Source organism: Mixophyes fleayi, chromosome 1, assembly GCF_038048845.1.
Source record: "Mixophyes fleayi isolate aMixFle1 chromosome 1, aMixFle1.hap1, whole genome shotgun sequence".
Classification (NCBI taxonomy): Eukaryota; Metazoa; Chordata; class Amphibia; order Anura; family Limnodynastidae; genus Mixophyes; species Mixophyes fleayi.
Genome location: NC_134402.1, coordinates 154,582,777 through 154,595,945, shown reverse-complemented (window position 1 = coordinate 154,595,945; position 13,169 = coordinate 154,582,777). Strand labels below are relative to the sequence as shown.

Here is a 13,169-nt window from a genome sequence, read left to right as displayed (position 1 = left end):
TACTAAGCTGCGGGTTTGAAAAAGTGGGGATGTTGCCTATAGCAACAAATCAGATTCTAGCTTTCATTTATTTAGTGCTTTCTACAAAATGACAGCTAGAATCTGATTGGTTGCTATAGGCAACTTCCCCACTTTTTCAAACCCGCAGCTTAGTAAATCTAACCCTAAGTGTTCTAAAAATTGTTTTATTACATTCTTAACTGCTTTTGTTAGCTCGCGGTTGCCTGAGAAAAAGTTATTAAAACTGATGCACCGAAAAAGTCTGGAACACACAGCGACCAATCAGATGCAAACTAATACGGTTTTCAAAATGAAAGACAATGTCTGGATGCTATGGGTTACAAAACCTTTTTCCTTTGCACCAGTTTTACTTATTTACATTCAGAACATCCCTCACAACTGCTGTTAAAATAAACAAGTCATATATTGACTGTTGAGCGTACATGAATGTGTGTAGCAGACGGGGGATGTAGTGGCCTTTTTTGTGTTTTGAGACCGTAGGGAGTTAAGCCCCAACTGACACTGCTCCCCATTGTGTGCTGTTTAGAAATGTCTGTTGGCTTCAGAGTGTCTTGAGGTCTGGGCCTTTCTTTCTGAGCTTGTGATCTTTCTCTCCCCTTTTCTCTCTGTTCCTATACACTTGCTTCTCCCTCCATGGCTCTCACTTGCAGAAAGAAGAAGTGGAGAAGTTTGGGGTAAGTTTGTTGGTGGACTTAGTCCCGGAAAGAAAAATTGATTGTTAAAGTCAAATAATTTTGTTTACTTTATAAGGGTAAACAGAAATATGGAAAATAGTCAAAAGTTACTCATAGAGGATTATGCATATAGCATGAAAATCCTGAAACCAATCATATGTTGCCTTCATTACTGACTAACTGAAGCAAATAATATGATTGAAGCAAAATAAAAAATAATTAAAAAAAACAAAGCAAAAATATCTACAGAGAATAAAAGCCTTGAAATGGTCACTGCAGTGGGCAGTTTAGAATACCAATTGGTTATTTTCTGCATTCATTTGATATTTTTCTATGGGCTTGGTAAGTGAAAAATTGTGAAGAGGTTAACTCAAAGTGACAAAAGGCTGCTTCATCCTCCTCTATAACAGTTAAAGGTCCATGCTGCATGGCGACTAATCTGGGTCTCTTCATACACTAACTGGCTACTTTACTGACCACAGAACATGAGTAGTTAACACAGTAATTTGTCATCATCAAGCCACTCGCCAGTAGCATGTCAAATTCCACGGCCGCGGTAAAACCAACAAGATTTTCTTGCATGACCTTTTAATATTACCTATATATGTTTTTTTATCATTATATTTATATGGCATTAATAGTTTAGTTTGTTTACAGATACATATTGGAATTCTCCAGAAGCAGATACATTGGGACAGGAGTACAATACAATACTGTAGCGATGGCTTGTTGGGTGGTGCTTTGAGAACATATTCTGCAATGATAGATAGTCTTTTTGTATCATTACTAGCTTTTAATTAGCTTTGACTTACTGGAGTGAGTCATGATGAGCTTTATTCATTACCTATGTGACCCTTGCGTGACTACATTATAGCAGATCCAAGCTTAGAATGATATATTTAATTGTATTGTACCTTCTGTTTGCAGGTTACTCAGTAAAGGTAGCACGAATGCAACCATCCTTGATGTTGCACAGACTGGTGGTCACAAAAAGCGCATACCCAACAGCTCTTTTCTAAATGCCAAGAAATTTTATGAACATGCACAGATAGCTCACAAAGTAAAGAAATACTTGTCTGATCTGGATCTTGAAATGGATGAAAAGAACCTACATATGCTTTCACTGCAGTGTGAGCCAGCAACAAATATATGTAAGCAGCATGTTATCATATAGTGCAAAAGCTGTTCATTTGGAAGTGATTTGGCTTCACTTTCTAAAACAAGCCATGTGTGTTTTGAGCACATGAAAACTGGTTAAATTTATCATTGATTACATACAGTTATATAGAAACTATTTGGTAATAGTTTATAGCAGGAAAGCAGCCACAGGTCCATCTAGTCTGCCATTTTGTATGTAATTGTTTTTGGGGTTGTATTTAATTTTTGTTTTGTTTTTTTCAAAAACAATTTTTATTAAGGTTTTTGTAGTTACAGGGTAAACACACACAAAAAAACAAAACAAAAGTAATACAGTAGTGGGATATACGGAAAGGGGAAGGGAAGAAGCGTAGGGATGAGAAAGGGGAAGCAGTACATTGCAATATAATCAATGAGAAAATAAAAACACATCATCACAAGTGTTAACAGTCATTGTCACTAGACTAAAGACAATACACTTTAGTAATTACACCAGAGGAGATAAAGAGAGAGAGGGACTCGCTGAATTCGGGAGGGCTTGGGTTCTAAAAACAAATTGGGTCCAAGCTAACCATTTAATGTGTGGAGAGGAAGTAGAAGAGGAGTATGGAATTCCCACAGTCTCCATATCACAACTTAGTTGAACCTTACAAATTATCTTGGCTATCGATGGAAGCGTGGGGGATCTCCACTCTTGAGCTATCACCACCCTAGTTGCTATAAAAATGTGACCTATGACATAACGCTCACCAGGGCCATCTTAACAACATTATGGGCCCCCGGGCAAAGCAGTGCACCGGGGCCCCTAGATATAGATATAAATATATAGATATATACAGATACAGATATAGATATATAGAGATAGAGATAGATAGATGTACTTGCTCAGTGACCCTTGAAGGTTTTTTTTGCAGGTTTTTTCTTTTGCAGGATTATTTATTCTCATTAAGAGCCGTACCTATGGGGCCCCCTTGCCCGTGGGGCCCCCGGGCAGATGCCCATCGTGCCCAATGGAAAAGATGGCCCTGACACTCACCCAGTAGGGCTTGAGGGGGGAAAAAGTGCAAGAGTGCCACTTCTGGAGTGTTAGGGAATGGAGATTGGGTGATATTGGATATTAAATTAAAAACCTCTGTCCAAAGGGAGTGGACCACCGGACAGCTCCAAAAGATATGGAAAATGTCCCCTATTTCTCCACACTCACGCCAACAAGCCCTGGACTGGGACGGCCAAATCCCATGGAGCCTATCCGGAGACATATATAGTCTATGAAGTAATTTGTATAACATCTGTGTGTTATTCAAGCATTTCGACATCTTATGGGCATTTTGATAGCTAGTTTCCCATTGGGATGGTTCAAATACCTGGCCAAGATCCCTCTCCCAAAGTAGCTGGGCGGAAGTCTTCGCCTGTTGACTATGTGCAGTAAGATGAGCATACTAAAAGTAAATGGCTGCCTTGTTAATTCCAGAAGTTAATCTGTTAAAGAAGAGGGCTGGAGGGTGGTGGAGGACAAGGTGACACTTACTAAGGGAGGTTAACCAATGCCGTATTTAAAGGTACTTGTAAAATTCCTGATTAGGGATCTAGAATTGCTCACTCAAGTGAGAAAAGGGCAGGATGGACAAATTAGACTGGAGCATTTTAATGTGGGTAATGCTCCTAGAATACCACAGTGATAGGTTTAGATTTGGTATAAGTTTAGCTAGCGCAGGGAGAGAGAGGTTGGTAGTAGGGAGAGTGACCACATTAGATGTCTTTAAAAACTTGTCCCAAATTACAAGAGCATCTCTCGAGAGGCGAGGGAGGCCAGCCTGAGGGGGTCTCCAAGGTTTAGGGATCCAAAGAAGAGCCGCCAGTGGGAATGCAGTATTAAGACCTCTTTCCAAATCAACCCAAGGTTTATAAAAACCCGGGAGAGACCAGTCCCGTAATTGTGATAAAATGGCCGATTCCTGATATTTGATTAGATCTGGTAAGGCGAAACCACCTATCTGTTTTGATTGAAACATAATTGAATGGACTAATTTAGGTGGTCTACCTTCCCAAACATAAGAAGGGAGTATATAACTTATCCATATAAAACTTGGGCAAGACAAAGCGTAATGTCTGAAATAAGTACATCATTTTGGGTAGGAGTGATATTTTAAACACGCAATTCAACCTAGCCAGGAGATCCCGTGATACCGACACAATTTTGTAAGAGCATTCAATTGTATCAGTAAAGGGGTATCGTTAACTTCAAGCAAGGATTCTAAATGTGGAGTAATCAAGATCCCCAGATAAGGTATAGATAGGGTTTTTCAGGAATATGGAAAAGCCACCTTGAGACGCAGCAAAAGCTTATCCGAAATATTGATAGGGAGAGCATCTGTTTTAGATGTATTTAATTTGTAGTAAGAAGCCTCACCAAATTTCTGTAGCAAATCGTGTAAGACTGGTAGCAAGGTCTCCTGGCTAGTAACATATACCATGATGTCGTCTGCAAAAAGACATAGTTTATGAATAGTTGTTGCTAGAGTGATGCCTGGGAGTTGAGAGTGTTGTCTAATTCGCTCAGCCAAAGGCTCAATAGCTAAAAGGAAGATAAGGGGAGAAAGATGACAACCTTGTCGGGTACCATTTGACAGTGTAAATTTATCTGAAGTAAAGCCGTTACTATAGACTGATGCTGAAGGGTCCCTATACAAAGCTAGCATGGCTTTAAGTATCTCCCCACTTAAACCAAACCGGGAAAGGACTCCACCCATGTAGCCTGTCAAAGGCCTTCTCTGCATCTAGTGACATGATTAACAATTTGTGATGGGAACTATTAGCTTGTTTGATAATGTTAAATGTCCTACGAGTATTATCAGAGGCTTTGTCTCCCAAGGACAAAACCAACCTGATCCGGATGAATCAAGGACGGGCTAAGAGAGTTGAGTCTGTTAGCAATCAGTTTATCAATCAGTTTCAATTTTTATGTCAGAATTGAGAAGGACGATTGGTCTATAATTCTGGCAACGGGTCGGGTCCTTCCCCGGCTTAGGGATTGTAACAATACGGGAAAGCTCCCATGATGGGTACCTGTGTTAAATAACTGTTCTAGAAGGGGGGTGAGCTCAGTCTGAAACGTAGAATAGAAATTATTAATAAATCCATCAGGGCCCGGGCCTTATCCTTAGGTAATTATTTAATAATGTGCAAAATCTCAGACCGTGTCCATGGAGCATTCAAAGAGACTAATGAATCATTGTCCAAGGATGGAAGTTTTAGTTTGTTTAAAATATCTTCAATCAGAGCAGGGGTTGGCTGGGGAGTAGAATCGGACTCACAGAGACTATATAATTTGGAGTAGTAGGCCGCAAATTGATTAGCTATCTCGTGGATTAGACCTTCTAACTCATCTATCAAACAGTTAATCTGATTTTGGGCCCTTTGACCTCGTAGTTTTCTAGCGAGCAATCTCCCCGCTCTGTTTCCTAAGACATAATATTTCTGGCGGGGTCTACTTAACGCTTGTTGAGTACGGGACATTAAAAGTTTCTGTAACTGCTATTTAATTTGGGTTATACGAGACTTAAGGTCTCCTGAGGGGTGGGTCTTATTTAGAGATTCAAGAGAGGTCAATTCCGCCTCCAACTTCACCTGATGACTAAGAGACGCCCCCTTGAGTCTAGCTTCAGTCTGAATGGTTGAGCCTCGCATTACTGCTTTAAGTGTGCACCAAAAGTTCAATACAGAAGTGTTCCCCGGTGAGTTGGTGGCAGTAAACGTCTCACGCGTCTCCTTAAGAGCAAGCCTCGCTTCGAGCAGCGTCAAAAGGTAAGGGGACATTCGCCATGCACCCAGGGAAATCACTTGTTGGGGAAATCGCCAAGTCCAGACTACCGGTGCATGATCGGACCATGATATCGGGAGGATCTTAACTGACCTGGTGTTCTGCAAAGACCATTTATCAGATCAATTCGAGAATAAGAATTATGTACCGGGGAATAGTACACGTGTAGTCACATTCCATCAGGGCATGAATCCTCCAGACATCATAGAGTCCGAATTCTGCAAGCAGCCTAGTGAACGCAGCTGAAGGACCTGTATTATTGTCTAACTGACAGTTAGATGTCTGAGAGGATCTGTCTAACTTGGGGTCAGCTACAATATTAAAATGTCTCAATAGAATGAGGGAGCCCTGTTTATGTTTGTCAATATCACGTAACGTGGATCTAAGAAAGGGAATTTGTCTCGAATTGGGTGCATATAAAGAGACAATCGTAACTAGCTTGCCATCTAGTGAGCCCACTACAATTAAATATCTACCATTTTTATTGGCAATGCTAGTTTTAAGGGTAAAGTTAGATATAGAGCTAAACAATAGGACCACCCCATTATGTTTAAAGGGGGCATTTGCTGTAAAACATAGCGCAAATCTATGGTCTTTCAAAGTGGGGGGAGCTTTAGCTAGAAAATGGGTTTCTTGAACTGCAACAACATCAGATTTTTGTTTATAGAAAAATTATAGAGCTAAACGACGTTTAGCCAGGGAATTTAGCCCCACTCACATTTAATAATAAGAACTTAACAGTAACGAAGAGATAAATGTACTTGCTTAGGGGGCGGAGGGACAAAAGGGGGAAGGGCAAACGTGTGAAAGGGGAAGGGGAGACAGGACAAAAAACAAACATAAATAAGTCCTGTGTTAAAGTAGTTGCCAGAGGGGAAAAACATCTGGCAAAATCAGTAACTGTGGGGACATGATCCTGGAATGGGAGTACCCACCCGAAACAGAAACAATTATGAAAAGAGATATAAGCAAATTGGAGGAGTGAAAAATACCAATTCACCTGTAAGATTGACGATTAAAAAAAAAATACAGAAATACCTACAAATGCAATAAAGACGGATATCTGGTAAAATATAACATTAAGAACACAACAATGCAACAAGATAATCAATACAAAAAAGTTCTGACCAGTTTTTGATCTGTTCGCCCCCCAGGAGACCGAGCTCTACAATGTGGTAGGAGGCTCAATTCACAAACTTTATACCATCATTGACAAGAGCTCCTGCTGGTAACTCCCCCACATGACCCATGAGGAACAAGGTAGAGCCGGAGACCTCCCAGGTAGGATAAACCTTGATGAGGCAGCAATAGAAGTGAGAGCTACTAGTGGTCTCCATCCTTCTGGGGTCTGGAGAGGAGAGCTGAAGTAGCAGTTGAGACTTGAATGTTCCAAGAGTGTAGAAGTTGAGAACCTTATTCTACTGAGGCACATGTGTCACATGCGTAGAATTATTGCATTGAATAATGAGCGTAACCGGAAAGCCCCAGCGGTACTGAATTTGTTGGTCTCATAGTCCTTTAGTGATAGGTTGGAATGAGTGCCTTTTAGCCACAGTGGCCAGAGATAAACCTGGAAAATAATTGAAGATTTTGTAGAATTTCTGCAGCTGCCGGAGTTCTGGCAACCCGTAGGATCTTTTCTTTGAAATGATAAAAGTGGACCCGCATGAGTGTGCCGATTCCAGGCCTGCTCTTGGTCTTGGAAGTCTATGGATGAGGTCCAGCAAAAGATGTGATCAGATGCTTCAGGAAGCAAACATATCTTTAGTGAAATCCGGGAGCTCTGAAATGGAAATGGACTCAGGTATGCCCCTTAATTTAAAATTGTTCCTCCGGGAACGGTCCTCCACATCCGCAAGCTTATCAGCCAAATTGGGGAAATGCAATTCTAATTTCTCATGTGAGATGATTAGTTCATTGTGAGATGCTACCAGCTCTTCCATTTTTTCCAGGTTCTCCCTCCCACCTCTGCCACCTGCGCCCTGATCTCCCATATTGAGGAGCGCATTTCAGAAAATACCTCGGCCTTGAACGAGTCAAACATCAGTTGCATGGTATTAATGGTAGTCGGAGGATCCATTTGTGACAAAGCTGAGGAAGATGGGGTTTGAAACGGAGCCAGTGAAACAGATCTGTCTCCAGTGTTGTCGGGTCCTTTATTCTTGGGGACTGCCCCCGCAGAAGTAGAAGAGTGAGGCCTAAAGAACTGGACCACGGAAGGCGTCTTAGTGGGTGTATGTTTTTTAGGAGCCATATTGGAATCCAGGGCTAAGATGAGTTGGAAGAAGGTACTGCTGGCTCAAGCGTTAAACGTAGTAAGAAATAACCATAGTCATTGTAGAAATATTGCAAGTGGTGTTGAGAGGAACAAAAACTGGGCGAGACTCCCATTGCACAGTCAGACAGGATGCCTCTCAGTGCATAATGCACCTGTACATGTCACATGTATGCTCAAATCTTCATTAGCTTTAGGCTTAAGCCATCTAGATGAATTTACAGCTCCTTTACTCCCTTCTTGGATGGGAACCAGCCCTCTCCAAGCAAATAAGATTATCTAACAGCCACGTGCTAAAGTAAAAGTAGATATGGAAGCTGCAGCCAACTGTATACTCACCAGGTCCCAGAGCTTGCCTTGATATTGTGAGGCAGCTTTGGTATCTCTCTCCTCCAACTGGCAGCGCGTCCACTGTGACTCTGGAGTAGCGACCAATTCCCCCAGGGCGTCCGAGATGTCCCCTCCTTTTCTCCCCCAAACGTGGTCAATTTTGGCTGGCTGGGCAGCACCTCTATCCTGATCCACACCTCACAGGCACTTGAGGTATTTGGCCGCAAATGGAGTGGGCACTATCCAGCTAGGCACCAGTCGAAACCTATTCTGGCACAGATTTTGTGTGACCCGAGTGGCACAGGTAAGAAGCACCAGAGGCAGCCTTCTGGGGAGCACCACAGACGAGAGTCCATGCAGCGCCAGCCGGCAATACCAGGTAAGGAACCTCTGATCCAGCATCCCCGGGATCCCCCTCCACAGCCTCCGCAGTGAAAATAAGGCGTCTTCTGGGGAACTCCAGCGAGATGAGGCCGGATAATGGCAACCGGAAGTGCCGGGACGGGATCTTCCGTTTTGGAAGCGGAGAGGCGCCCCACGGACCAGTTCTGAGGGATCAGCAGTTGTGTGCAGAGTCACAGAAACGATCCGGAAGCAGGTAAGGGCCCAGGTGAGTGGGGAGGGGACCAGCAATATTCCCGGGGAGGGGGGGGGGAGGGAGACACCATTCGTATCCGGGTGTCGTGCAGCTAAGCTGGGCAGCCTAAGTACCAGAGGTCTCCGAAGGCTGATTAAAGGGTGGTGGCAACTCGTCAGCTGTGTGAGAGCCGTGTAATGGGCAACAGGATTGTGGCTGTCAGGCCACTCCCCCTTTGTTATTGTTCTTAATATTTTGCATATAAGTCTTAACAGTTCATGGTGTTAATATTAAGTGTACATATTTTTATATATTGTTATTATTATAACTTGAATACAAATGGTTCCGTAGTGCCAAAACGCCTTGCGACAAAAGATCAGGAAAGCCGGACACATCACCAGTCGCGGGTCGGGCAGCAACACTGCAAAAAAAAAGACATTAAAGATGAATCAGGCATTGCAAGCGCCAGCTGTGTCCCTCTATCCTTCTAGAAAGAAGGTGCCTGTCAAGGACCTGCCTCCCTTCGGTAATTGGAATGATTATGGTTTTAATGAGTTTTCTGTAACTAGTTTTGACCTAAATATCATCCCACAATAACAACATCTTTCATTACATGGATTTGAGTTTGCTATTACACTGGCAGTCCAAAATATGTTGATATGAGCTTTAAAGTTTGATTGGTTGCTGTATTGAAGTCAGTGTGGCTTAGCGATTGGCTGCACTCCCTCCTCATTTTTTATTGTACTCAACAAAAAAGCACTTCCCCTGATTATTTTTGTAAACACATTTTCAACTTTTGCTGCAAAGTAAAGAAGTAAACTATCTTGTCTATTAACATTGTTACTGTTCAAGTGCAATGTTATTTTTATCTGAAAAGACCCCTTTCTTACTGACTTTTCTAAAAGGCATGAAATTCCTTCAAGCATTAAAGATAATTCTTTCATTATCAGAAGAAGGAAACGTAGAAGGACTGAAGAAAATAGCAGAGTACACCTTATCCAATGCTTGTTCGCAGCTTTCTTCCCCTCCGACCTCTCCACAGAACTCACCTACAAAAGGTAACGTAAAAAAAAACATTCAAGCATTATGGGAAGTAAAACAATATGCTATATATAGTACTGTATAATTGTTATGTTTATGGCAACATAGAGCAGTGAGCCAATCATTAGACAATTACAATCTTAGCACTTTCTTAGTCTCTGCCTTAAGACCAATGGCTGGGAACATTCAGTACAGCATTACAATGTAAAGCTTTCTAGGCTAAAAAAAACATGGCTGTCTGTCTGTGTAGCCAGCGTACCAGGACCCTTGTCTTAGGTTTAACACTCTTACCCATTGAACTTTGGTTAAGCTAATCTTTACCGAGCCACATAACACATGCCAAATATAGATTTTTTTTCACTATAATGTGCGCCATTCTATGCACGTATTGCCTACATGGTAAGAACAGCCAATTTGTGGGCAAGACCCAGGAAAATGCAGACATATTATATCACTAGTTCATAGTGAATGGTTAAACGTGCACGGGACCTAATTTGAAAATGTTATTTTATTAAAAGCACATGACAGTTGTGTGGTCTTCCTTTTTTCTCTTTGAAATGTATGTTTCATGTTGCACAACGGCCTCTTGTATCATGATCAATGTCTTATTTACTTATTTAGGTTACTCCCTTGCAGCAAGTGGCACTGTGGATAATTTCTCAGACTCTGGGCACGGGGAGATCTCCACCTGATCCAGCATGGGGAGGATTGACAGAAGAGCCATGATTGAAGCCGACTCTTGCTGTGCTGGGTACGTGTCCAAATATTCTTGGTCTATCCATATGTAGTACTTGCTATAGTATTAAATTTAAATGTTACTTTTTCAGATAAAATGTCACATTTTTAGTAATTTTTCATTTGCAACACTGCTTTATTCATAAACCAGTAATAAAACTAAAAGTAATCAAGTGCTCATGATTGCAAACATTGCACTAAAAGAAACTTCACCCAATTTATTTCACTCATTCATATCACCAAACTTTTAAGCTAATTCGCAATTGTTTGATGTATTTAGTTTTATTTGTTGCTTTCTGGTGTAAAGAAAGTACATATTAAATTAATTAATTAACATATATATTTTCCTGTTGGAAAAGTGCTTTATGTACTGACAAGGCAAATATAGAACTCAATGATTTATGTTTTACAGCTCCCCGAGCTGCTGTAACACTGAAAGCACTCTGGAAGTCCCATAATCTACTGGATCATTCTGAAAATTGGAAATGTTAAATAATCCACAAAACTAATTTTTGTATCTCCATGTTTAACATCCAAGCCCTCCGAAAGACTTGTAACTTTTGCTTGGATGCTCACAAAGCTTATTGGTGCACTCCTTCCAAATTGATTCTCCACCTACAGTTGACAGATTTCACAGATTTCTGGTTTGTCCCTGTAGATGTTAAAGGTGCTGAACCCTTAAATTGTTCCATTCTAGAAGCATAATGGCATCTAAAGTAGAAGTAGCAAAACCCAGTGACGGTTCAATAAAGCAAAAACTTTTCCCACCTTATAACATTGATTGTGGTAAGTTTCTGCTGCTGCCCAATAAGATTTATCTGTCTTCCAGACATACCCGTATTCTAAGTTTTATTACAGTACATGTGAATACCTTTTGCATTGTATTATTTGTTCACAACTGTAAGCATAGTACTTATCCCCCTTTAGCCCCTCTGCATCATTTCTGCAAGTCGGAAATTAAAACAACCACAACCTGGGGAGTATCTATGTTGTCCCTATTGTGATTTTTGAACATTTAAAGTCTAATGTCATATTTGCTACACAATGAGCCTTTTTTGTTGGACATGTTGGGGAATTCCTTAGGTGGATAGCAGCACAGGAGAAGTCTTGGAGGTGGGAGGGAGTAGTTCTTGAGAATTTAAGAGCACAAAATATATCGAAATTCCTTCAAAATGTAACTTAACTGCTGATTTTATTTTAATGTTAAATATTGTAGACATCATCTATGTGAAAACATTGATAAATGTGGCGAGGAGCGAATTCGGCAGTAATGTTGATCTGACTTTCAAGGAAGCAGTGCTTCCAGAATAGTTACTAAATTGCCTAGTAGGAGTTGAATTTGTTTGCACACTATATTGATTACTAATTCCATTTTTTTCCTGATACCCTTTCAGACCCTACACACATTTGGCAGAGAGCAGAGGCGCATATGCTGGTGCAACAATTCTATCCTCTCCCAGCATGGAGGAGCTTTCACAGGACCAAGAAGATAGAGCTTCACTCAATGCTGCAAACAGTGGGCGGGGTGGTTGGACCTCTTGTTCAAGTGGATCCCATGACAACATTCAGACTATTCCGTATCAAAGAAATTGGGAGACTCTCATGTTTGGCAATGTTCATTTTGATCAATCACTCTGTCCAGGTTTACTTTAATTTCACGATGAATATGTAGAATAGCTAAACCAGTTAACCTCTCCTGACCCATTTGGTTTCTCAACCACGTTTTTAAACAAAGTAAAGAAGAGAAGCTCCTTTCAGCTGATGCAACACTGATGGAAAAAGTTAGAAGAATTTTCAGAAAGGAGTTCACTAATAAGTACACATCTTCATCACAAGCCTGCAGAGCTTCTTCCACAGACTCTGGAAGAGTTATGCTGTCACCCGATCGTACCCACTTCTCTTTCCAGAGGTGAAACTCTGATAATAGCGCGCATTCCAGTCTAGGTTTAGTACTTATTAGATCTCCATAGGTACTGCAAAATGTCTTAACTTTTAATGTGAATGCCTCATTGTTAAAACAGAAAACCTGATTTGTAAATCGCATATTACGGAATCCAGCAAAGGAATGTAGATTGTCCTTCTATAGTAATCTTCTGGCATTGAGAATGGAATGTTAGCTCTATGCATTTGATTTGATTTTGGTTATACGGGGTAATTCTATTGCAACATCTTGCTTTGACAAAACCTGTGATGCATTTGAAAATATACTTGAAAATTCTTCATTGTAGTTTACACGCTGTTTGTTCAAAACTGACAGAAGATTAGTGATAAGGATAGCAGCACTAGTCAAGTCTACAGTTTTCTTCTGGAACAGCCTGCTAGGTGGTAAACACAATGTAAATATCGAGAGTTAGCAGTGCAATACCACTACAAACTCAGAGTTTTGTAGGGTGCTTAGCAAGGTCTGGGCTTTAAAGGATGATCCTGGTTCTGTCCATTGAGATATATATTCAAGTGCTTGAACAATTTTCTCTATTTTTTTTAAGAAACTGGATTAAGCTTTCACTTCTTTCCATCCAGCGTGTTTCGCACAGACCCTTTAATTGGTTCCGCTTAGCT

General features: G+C 41.0%; 1 pseudogene; it reads left to right on the top strand.

The window, feature by feature from the left end:
* The window catches only part of LOC142139780 (rap guanine nucleotide exchange factor 2-like), a 56,281-nt pseudogene extending 44,018 nt beyond the window's left edge, over window positions 1-12,263 (top strand).
* The last annotated feature ends 906 nt before the right edge of the window (window positions 12,264-13,169 follow it).